Source organism: Mastomys coucha, unplaced genomic scaffold (genome assembly GCF_008632895.1).
Source record: "Mastomys coucha isolate ucsf_1 unplaced genomic scaffold, UCSF_Mcou_1 pScaffold4, whole genome shotgun sequence".
Lineage (NCBI taxonomy): Eukaryota > Metazoa > Chordata > Mammalia > Rodentia > Muridae > Mastomys > Mastomys coucha.
Genome location: NW_022196910.1, coordinates 51,082,257 through 51,093,295, shown reverse-complemented (window position 1 = coordinate 51,093,295; position 11,039 = coordinate 51,082,257). Strand labels below are relative to the sequence as shown.

General features: G+C 37.5%; 1 pseudogene; it reads right to left on the bottom strand.

Annotated features, from left to right (window-relative positions):
- Positions 1–2,002: 2,002 nt before the first annotated feature.
- On the bottom strand, positions 2,003–4,450 carry LOC116075940 (annotated as a pseudogene).
- Positions 4,451–11,039: the final 6,589 nt, after the last annotated feature.

Genomic DNA, 11,039 nt, shown 5'->3' with positions numbered 1-11,039 from the left:
TTAATAAGTATACTTATTATATAGGAAGCAACTTCTCATTTCGCTCTACATGGAAGGTTTTAAGCTCTGAGTAGATATATTTCTTAAGGCCCATTTTTATTTCTCTACGTATATGTGCATGCATAAGTGTCTGTGCACATGCATGTTTGTGTGTGTGCATATGCACACATGTGTGTATGTGTGTGCATATATGTGTGTATAACTGTTTATCATATGTGCATGAGTGTCGTCAGAGGCCAAGAAAGGCTGTTGGATCCTCTGAAAGTAGGGTTGCAGGCATTTGTGAGCCATCCAACTTGAGTGCTTGAAACCAAACTCAGGTTTCCTGAAAGAATGTCAAGAATTAGTAACCAATGAACCACTGTACAGCTACAAAGAGGAAATATATTTATATTTTAAAATATGGTTTAATTAACTGTATTTAATATTGCTAAGTTTAGCTGATTATATATTCAATTATTAACTTAATAAAATTATAAACAAGTATAGAGATATTGTACTTCCAATACCAAGGTGCCCAAAGTAACATTGAAAAATCATTACTTCTTAGGTGTCATAGAGGCAACATACTCTCTACTGCATAGGATTTTCTCATGTAAATCTATAGCCACTAGAATCATGTGGAATCCAATGTATTAAACATTTTAGAAAATAATAATGCTGGAGCAAAATAGCTGAAAAATCATTAGAACTAAACAAACCCTCTGTCTCGACCTCTTTCAACAATGTGGGGCCTATCCATCTTCCAACAAGTGTTATAATAAAGGAGAGGAATTTGTGGTCAGAGCCCAGAGAAATACATGTAAGAAATGAATGTAAGAAATGCATGCTCCCCCCAACATGTGTCCCTTCCTCTCTTCTAAGTTTTGGGATTTATCAATAGCATTTATAGTATATGTCCTCTACAACAGCAGCTCTCAACTTATGGGTCACAACACCTGGGCGGGTTGAATATTACTTATCTTACACATCAGATGTTTATATTCTAATTGACAGCAGTAGCAAAATTACAGTTATGAAATGGCAAGAAAAATGAGTTTATGGTTGGAGGGATGGGAGGTCACCATCACATGAGGAACTGTGTTAAAGTGTCATAGCATGAGGAAGATTAAGAACCACTGTTCTATAGTTTTCTCATGATTAAACAGGGTATTATAATTTATTTTATTAAAATATCAGTTATTTATTATATGCCTGTGTGTCTGCTTTTCTGTATGTGTACCACATACATGCAGTGCTCACAGAACCCAAAAGAGGGCCAAGATCCCTTGGAACTAAAATTGTGGGCAGTTTTGAGTTTCCACATAAGATCTAGACTCCATCCTGCATCTTTTGAAAGGGCAGTAAGTGCTCCTATCTGCTAACCAATCTCTCTAGCTCCTACTATACTGATTTTAAAAGCTTGTATTGAGTTCTTAAATATAAATAATCTCAGAATTTTTGTTATGGACTCAAAATTGAGTGAAATATGCTGGAAAAGTTGCTATGTAAAAGGATATCTGTTTACTAAAATTTGTTTTAATGAAACATATTAAATAAGATTCTGACTGGTATTATGTAAGTGAAATACAGTATAATCATGTATAGTAGATTTGCATTTTGTACTTGTTGAGAAAAGGAGATCACCAAGTCTGAATTTTTTTTTAAGATAAAATTTATTAAGCTTTCTTTAAATGTATACCTACTTACATGTTCTTCATACATGAGATACCACATTTCAAACTCAAATACTATCAACATTTAATTTTAAAAGAAGAGAAATTAATACTAGCAACTAAAATTATCACGGTATTTTTCCCAAAATCAAGATTAGTGGTGTATACATTGAAAAGAATTAAATCATGAAATTAACTAAATTCTGTCACATGAAATTAAAAAGAAAAGACTAATTGTTGACCTTAGGGAAAACTATTGCTTTGTAGCTGATATTTAAACATTGATTCAGATATTATGAACACTGACAAACAAGAAGGGAAAAGCATAAAAATACTACAAAAAAAAACTAAATAAACAGGTAGAAATTTTGGTTCCAAGAAATCATAAATGTATATTGCATTTGAAAAATAAAGTTGAAATTAGTTGTTGTGGAGCTGGACTCCCGGGGTCTGTCCCTCGTGGATGTTGTGTGCCTGGTGTCCTCTGAGGATTGTCCTCTTCCTCCTGAGCCTGTTCTTGTGCTGGCCCCAGGAGAGTCAGCCTGTCATAGGTTGGACTGCAGTCCGCAGCTGGATCCGCGCTGGCCAGCACTCTCTGAAGACTGTTCTGGGCGGGAGAGCTGCCTGCCTGCCTGCTGCAGTGCCTCTGTGGCCTGCCTGACCATGGGAGGACTCGTTCTGGTTCTCTGAGCCTGTTTTTTTTTCTTACCTTCTCTTTGCTCTAATTTATTGTTCTCGGGTTTGTGACAGTGATTGTAGCTTGGTTCCCAGTCTTCATTGGATTTTCCATTGTCATAGATTTCACCATATTTTCTTTCATTTGACAGACTGTGTTTCTTACTTCTGCTATCTCTTCTTTCTGTAGAATCTGAACTCCTCCTTTGCTTTCCATTTGAATCATGATGGTACTTGTGTTTTTATGTTTCTCTCCTGTTTGTATCTCTTTCCTCATTTCTACTCTTCGATCCTTGTCCTTTCCTTCCTCTTCCATTTGGGCTTTTTGATCTGTCACTTTTTTCCTTTCCATCAGTTCCACCATGCCACCGTCTAAGACTCTTTTTTCCTCCCTCTTCTCCCTCTTCTTCTAGTCCTTTATAATCATGTTTACTTCTCTTTGATCCATGTGTTTGGAATCTTTTATCCTTGGATGCCTCATAGTACGCTTGTGCCAACTTTAGCACCAGTAGTAAATATTCAGTGAAATCTAGTGGTCTACATTTGCATGAAGACTTCAGCAATGTCTTGGTCATCTGGATTCTGTAAGAAGTTAAGAAAGGTATTCCTTCAGAACAACTAATTTCAAGTCTAAAAATTTACCATTCCCAACAAAAAGTATATTTTGCCACCAACCAAGAGAATGTACACTTTCAATTGTATACTATGCCCTTACTAGAAAAGAGCAGAGAATCTTAATTATGTTCTCATTAGGGAAAAGAGAGTTTATATTACCTTAGACAGTCAGCAACACCCATTTAAAAGTAAACATCAGAAGCTTGAATGACTGGTTCCTCACTATTTTCATCTTTTAAATCACACACAAGCTGTAGGATAGCATCAGGCTACCTTCGTCTAGCTGAGCAATGAGAATACATCATAAGCTGCTTATTCAAACATGCATTTCTGATGAAGATGTGGCATATGGGAAAGGAGAGAAAACTGTTAAGTTCCATAGTGGTGATTACCCTAGAGCAAGGAAAACCACAAAGCCCAGTGATTTCTGCTCTTTGGCTCATTCTGCCCAATTGAAAAGGAAAATTGAAATGGCTCAATTATTTAATTTATACCTTTGATGAGGTTTTATAACATGAAATGAATTTTGTGATTAATGGGGATTTTATGTAGACTGTACATTAAAAAAACCTTCATCTACAAAAGGCAAATAGTATTATTTTATGGCTAGCAGAGGTGAAATGAAATGCAAAATAATGTTGATTGACCTAAATTTAATACATAAAGGTAGCAGTAGTTAATAGAATATTGACTAAAGATATACAAGGAGATGGTGACAACTCATCAAATCTCCTCATTCTGTGCCTGCAGGCATTTGGTTAATAAACATTGTCTCTTATAATTGATCTGGATCCTCCTATTACTCAATTTATGCCTTGTTTCTTTCCCTGTGAACATATCAGAATTATACAGTTCTACTGCCAGCACCAGACACTCGTGCAAAGGGTTTTGTAAAAACCGTTATAATATTTTCATATTTTAAATGTGACCAATCTTACAATAGGAGCAAGAGCCCATAGACCAGGGATAAATGTAATTAAAGCACATGAACCTGAATTAGTCAACTAACCTGGGAAAAATCTCCAGTAGAAAAAGGCTGAAATGTCTCTATAATTTGTCTTTATTGTTATATAACAGTTAATTTGGTAACAATTATAAAACAACTTAAACAATTGGGTATATAAAACATAGTTAGTTTCTATAAAACATATGTACTTGAGATTGCTTTTATGATCTGTCAAATTCTGGAGACAATTTTTAAATCTTAGAAAAATGCTTAGTTTGCTAATTGAGCTTATTTTCTTTATTTATACTAGGGGTTATATGCTTTATATACAGATAATTTATGTACATAAACATTAGTGTCAATTCAGTTGAATCACTGTGAAAAAACATTTTATAAGTCTCTCCCCAGGGTATGTAAAACAATAATGAATCCTAATATATGTAACAGCTTCATATGTAACAACTGCTTAATTGGTTTTCCTTTAGGATATGAGATGTAAGTGATGGCTAGGTTGTTGTTAGTTTACGTGTTTGTCATCTGCAGACAAACTGCATGCCATTCTATGCCTAAACAATTTGTGGAGTCAAAGAAATACAGGGTAATTTATCCTTCATATAGCAAATGTATTAAGCACTTTCTTGTAAATCTTAATCTATAGAATGTTTTTCCTCTATTTACCAATTTTAGACCTAGTAAAAAAAGAAACAAAACAAATAAATCAACAACAAAAAAGACAAAAACAAAAACAACAAACCCAAGAAACTCAAGAAGTAGAACCATTTTATCTCACTCTATAGCTTATATGGCCAAAAATATGATCTATATATAGTGACATCTCAAGCGAATCACACAATTGGGTCAGTGTGCCAACACATCTGGTTAAACCATGCAGAAGCTCATTACAAACCATTCAGTAGCACAACAAAATTTACATCAAACAATTATTTGTCCTACATGAGCTTCACCAGTATTTTCTAATAGATTAAAGCATAACAGTTTGTTCTATTTATTTATGACTGACCAGTAACTATTGACAATTGCAGAACATACTCACTTATTAGTAGATATGGACCTAAGAATAGAGGATACCACTTTATAATCCATAGACCCAAAGAAGCTAAAAATAAGGAGGGCCCAGAGGAAAATGATTGAATCTCACTCTGAAGAGAAAATAAAATTACCACCAAAAGTAGTGGAGGGGGGAACTGGGTGGAAGGATCTGATGTAGGGAGAGCTGGGGAGAGGGCCAGGAGAGGGAATTGAAATGTGAGGTGGTATGTATCTAGGACATACCAGAGACTTGCGATGGGGGAAGCTCCAGGGAGTCTAGGAGGGTAACTCTAGCTGAGAATCCTAGCAGTGGGTGATATGGATCCTGAAGTGATCAATTCTTATAGCCACTCAAGACTCCCAGAGGAGGGATAAGGACACCAATTCACCCATAAAATCTTCAAACCAAACTTTGTCAGAAGTACAGGGACGGCTGGGCGGTAGTGGCACATGCCTTTAATCCCAGCACTTGGGAGGCAGAGGCAGGGGGATTTCTGAGTTCGAGGCCAGCCTGGTCTACAGAGTGAGTTCCAGGACAGCCAGAGCTATACAGAGAAACTCTGCCTCAAATTAAAAAAAAAAAAAAAAAAAAAAAAAAAAAAAAAAAAAAAAAAAAAAAAAAAAGCAAAAAAAGAAGTACAGGGACAAAGATGTTGCAGAGACTGGACCAACTTGAGATCTATCCCATGGGAAATAACCAATCTCTGACACCATTAATGATGATACTCTGTTGTGCTTGCAGACAGGAGCCTATCATAACTGTTCTCGGAAAGGGTCTACCCAACAGCTGACCAAATTGATGCAGAGACTGACACTCAAACATTAGATGAGCTTGGAAAGTGTTGTAGAAGAGTTGGGAGAAGGATTGAGGAACCTGGATGGGATAGAGATTCCATAAAAAGACCATCAGAGTCAAATAACCTGAACCCTGGGGCAACTCCTAGAGATTGAAGCACCAACCAAAGAGCATACAAAGGCTAGACCTAAACCTCCCTCACATATGTAGCAGTTGTGCAGCATCATCTTCATGTGAGTCCCCCAGTAACTAGAGTGGGGGCTTACCCCAAATCTGTCACCTGCCTGTGGATCCTGCTCCCTTGTCTTGCCTCAGTGGGAAAGGTAGTACCTAGTCCTATAGCGACTTGAGGTGCCAGGATCCATTTTGCAATAAAAAACAATAGCAGGTGTTTCTTAAATTCTTGCCAAAATAATTCTATGTTCAAGAGTTTTCACAATAGAATTGTTACTTTGACTTAGCCAATATTTCAGACAAAAACTGAAGATCTCAAAGATCCTTGTTTCTCTACTCCCTACCAAGTAATTGCCCCTTGTGTGACTATCCAGAAGAAAAAGGCTTCCTATGCCAATGTCCTCCTGGGTACAGAGGCCTGACCTGGAAAATTGCCACTAATTCCAGTGGAAGGAATGCCTGCCAACATGGATGCACCTGACATAAAAACCCTAAGCACTCTGTCTGCATCTACCCTGCTGAATATGCCAGGAGGTTCTGAGACAGACTGTAATGAGTATGCTTCCAGTCCTCACCACAATGGGGCTACGTGCCAGGATGGAATCAATGGTCACTCCTGCTTCTGTGTTCCTGGATATCAAGGCAGGCATTGTGACTTAGAAGTGAATGAATGTGTTTCTGATCCCTGCATGAATGAGGCTGTATGTCTCAATGAGAAAGGAAGATACATGCACGTCCATTCACAAGAGTATTCTGGTGAGTTGGACATTGATGAATATGGATCCCAGTCACATCTACATGGTGCCATAGGTCAGGATATTCTTGAGGCTTACTTCTGTGACTGTGCACCTGGATTCCTTGGAGACCACTATGAACTCAACTTTGATGAATACACCAGTCAGCCATGTTTCCAGGCTGGTCTAGGTGTGGATGGAGGACTCTACTACTGTGTCTGTGCAGGTAATTAGATTCCTGGGGACACACTGTGAGACCTTGATGTCTCTTAGTTGGTCAAAGCCTTGTCACAATGATGTAACATATGAACATACTGCTGACAGCTATATTTGCTATTGCTGGCCAGGATACACAGGTGCCCTTCAAGAGACAGACAGGAATGTAGAAGCAACCATTGACAACTGGGCTGGGAGTGTATAGAATTGTCCTCAGAAGATCTATATAGACACATTTCTAGCCTGTATTCCGCCTTCAAATATCTTGGAGCCTCAGGCTGTTTGTGTGTGTGTGTGTGTGTGTGTGTGTGTGTGTGTGTGTTTCTGTCATCCTGGATTCACAGAAAGGAACCTAGTGTAACTATCCTCTGAGAGGCTCTGCCCAGCAGCTGCTAGAAACAGATATATTAGACCAAGCTTGTGAAGTCTGGAGGAAGAGTTAGGGGAGGAATTGAGGAACCTGGAGGAGACAGGGACTCTACAAGAAGAACAACAGAGTAAACTAACCTGAACCCCGTTGAGGACCTGTAGAGACTGAACCACCAACCAAAGAATATATGAGGGCTGAAGCTTGCTCCTCATCCCCACCCCACACATATGTAGCAGATTGTGGCTTGGTCATCATGTGGATCCAACAACAACTGGAGTTGTAGTTTACCCTGACTCTATTGCCTATGGATCCTCACCCCTAACCGGGCTGCTTTGTCTGGCCTCAGTGGAAGAGGCTGAACCTAGTCCTGCAGTGACTGGAGTTTCCAAGATGGTGTAATTCCCAAGGGGCCTCCCTATTCTCAGAAGTGAAGGAGAAAGGGGATGGAGGGAAGAGTGGTGTGATAGAGGGACTGTGTCTTAGTTAGGGTTTACTACTGTGAACAGATACCATGACCAAAGCAACTCTTATAAGGATATTTAATTGGGGCTAACTTAGAGGTTCAGAGGTAAAATCCATTATCATAGATCCATTATGCATGGCAGCTTCCAGCCATGGCGCTGGAGGAGCTGAGAGTTCTACATCTTGTTCTGAAGACAGCTAGAAGACTGGCTTCCAGGCAGCGAGGGCAATGATCTTAAAGGCCATGCCAAGAGTGACACACCTCCTCCAACAAGGTCACACGTACTCTAACAGGCCTCACCCACTCCAACAAGGCCATACCTCCTAATGGTGCCACTGTCTGGGCTGAGCATATCCAAACCATCACAGACTGGAAGGAGGATGGCTGTAACTGGGATGTAAATTGCATGACTCCAATGATTGGCAATTGCATTTTTCTTCTCATGAAAGTCCTTAAAATTTATGAACACGGGCACTGGTTCCTTCTGGTCTATCTGGGCCAGTGCACTGAGCAGACCTTGGGTGCAAACTCAACATCCAGTCCCACAACACCCAGAGGAAGTTCTACTCCCAGGCACTCTAACACACCCAGGATCACAGGATCCCTGAATCATAGGATCACAGAGACAGCTTGACTCTGAGGAGTTCTCACATGACCATGATCATAGGAAAAGCAGGGTCCAGTTAGATTTAGCAAGGGCAAGGTAGCACTAGAGATAACCAGATGGCATGGGGCAAGCATAAGAATAAAAGCAACACAAACCAAGGTTACTTGGCATCATCAGAACCCAATTCTCCTACCATAGCAAGTCCTGGACACGCCATCACACTAGAAAAGCAAGATTCAGATCTAAAATCACTTCTCACAATGATGATACAGGACTTTAAGAAAGACATAAATAGCACACTCAAAGAAATAAAGGAGAACACAGGTAAACAGCTAGAAGCCCTTAAAGAGGAAACACAAAAATCCCTTAAAGAACTACAGGAAAACACTATCAAACAGGTGAAAGGAATGAACAAAACCATCCAGAATCTAAAAACGGAAATAGAAACAATAAAGAAATCACAAAGGGAGACAACTCTGGAGTTAGAAAACCTAGGAAAGAGATCAGGAGTCATAGATGCAAGCATCACCAACAGATTACAAGAGACAGAAGAGAGAATCTCAGGGGTAGAAGACACCACAGATAACATTGACACAACAGTCAAAGAAAATGCAAAAAGCAAAAAGCTCCTAACCCCGAACATCCAGGAAATCCAGGACACAACGAGAAGACCAAACCTAAGGATAATAGGTATAGAAGTGAAGACTCCCAATGTAATGGGCCAGTAAATATCTTCAAAAATTATGGAAGAAAACTTTCCTAACCTAAAGAAAGAGATGACCATGAACATACAAGAAGGCTACAGAACTACAAATAGACTGGACCAGAAAAAGAAATTCTTCCTGTCACATAATAATCAAAACACCAAAAGCACTAAACAAAGAAATAATTTTAAAAGCAGTAATGGGAAAAGGTCAAGTAACCTATAAAGGCAGGCCTATCAGAATTACACCAGACTTCTTACCAGAAACTATGAAAACTAGAAGATCCTGTGCAGATGTCATACAGACCCTAAGAGAACACAAATGCCAGCCCAGGCTACTATACCCAGCAAAACTCTCAATTACCATAGATTGAGAAAACAACATATTCTATAACAAAACCAAATTTACACAATATCAATCCAGCCCTACAAAGGATAATAGATAGAAAATACCAACACAAGGAGCAAAACTGCACCCTAGAAGAAGCAGGAAAGTAATCTTTCAACAAACTCACACAAATCTAATTCCACATCTTACAACAAAAACAACAGGAAGTAACAATTACTTTTTCTTAACATCTTTATATAAAAATTAATATTACCAACATATCCTATTTGATTGAAATCCAAAAATATGAGGAATTAGAAATTTGTTGACTGTCATCCAATAGTCTCTCTAATTTAGTAACTGGAGAAATATTGTACAATCCATATACACTTTCTGCTTGTTTGTATATGACAGAGTCTTGCTGTGTACCACATAATGGTCTTGAAATCTTGCTTCTCCTATCTCAGCCTCTCTATTAGTAGTATTGTTTATTTCATGTTTTTACACTATACTATAGTTTTCAGAACACTTACATATTTCAAATTATTTATACAGCCAAAAGAAATGTAGACAATTAAATTGGGAGGTGGCTTGTAAGAGAACAACAAAGAGTGAGACTGAATGCTTTGTTTGACATTTATAACTATTGTATCAAGTTTGAAGAAGAGGACTTTATAAGTTACTCTTTCTCTGAGATGAATGCTTTTCCAAATTATCACAGCCAATGAAACAGATTCTTACTCTCACCTAATGTCTGTGCCACCCTCCAAGCAAAATCATTGTTCTTTGAAACAGTTAGTGAATGACCATCTTAATACACACATCATTTCATAAATGAATGTAACTTGTTATCTGTGGGCTGAGAATAAAGTCACTCACTCAGGTCAAATAGCTTTGACCATAGCAGGAAGTCTATATCAAAAAATCATGCCTACAATTCATTCCTGGCACAGCAGAACTGTCAACTCTCAGCTTAGCTATGATGAAGGTAAAATCCTTTGGTGATGTGAGGGTCATTGAAGTACAGTCTTATTACAATGAACTCCAATGTCTAAAAATTGTTCTTATTTTGGACTTGTAACACAGACAAGATTTTAAGCTCTACTAAATACAAAACAAACAAACAAAAAACTTTATATATTTATGTTCATTTAAAAAATACTAGTAGTGATGTATTATTTTAAAATATACAGTTAATATGTTTGGAGTCATTTAAAATTTATATTGAGAAAAATGTATGTATTTTCAGTATTGCTGTAGACAAGCATCTACATAAGACTGTTAAATTGATTGTTGTTTTATATCAAACAACTCACGTAATACTCATATTTATAGTTATAATATTTTATAAATTTTAAAGAATATGACAAAAGAAGGTATTATAGGTATTGAAGGGGAGGGTTTCTGGAAGGAGTTGGGATACAAAAGGGAAACAAGAATGTGATTTAATTCTATTTACTTAAAATATGTTTTTAAATGTTAACAAGTTCAGATAAATTGAAATCATGTATCTTTTCTCATCATAATGCAATAAAATTTAAATCCATAAAAAAGCTATGAACACCCCTTCCTCTTTCAAATAGTAGAATATGAGCTTATCAAACAAACTTATTAACAAACTTATTTTCTAACTTAATATATTAAAAAGAGATATCAAATTAAAAACATTTATAGGGTATTTTATTCCAAAATTTTCCTTCATGGTAA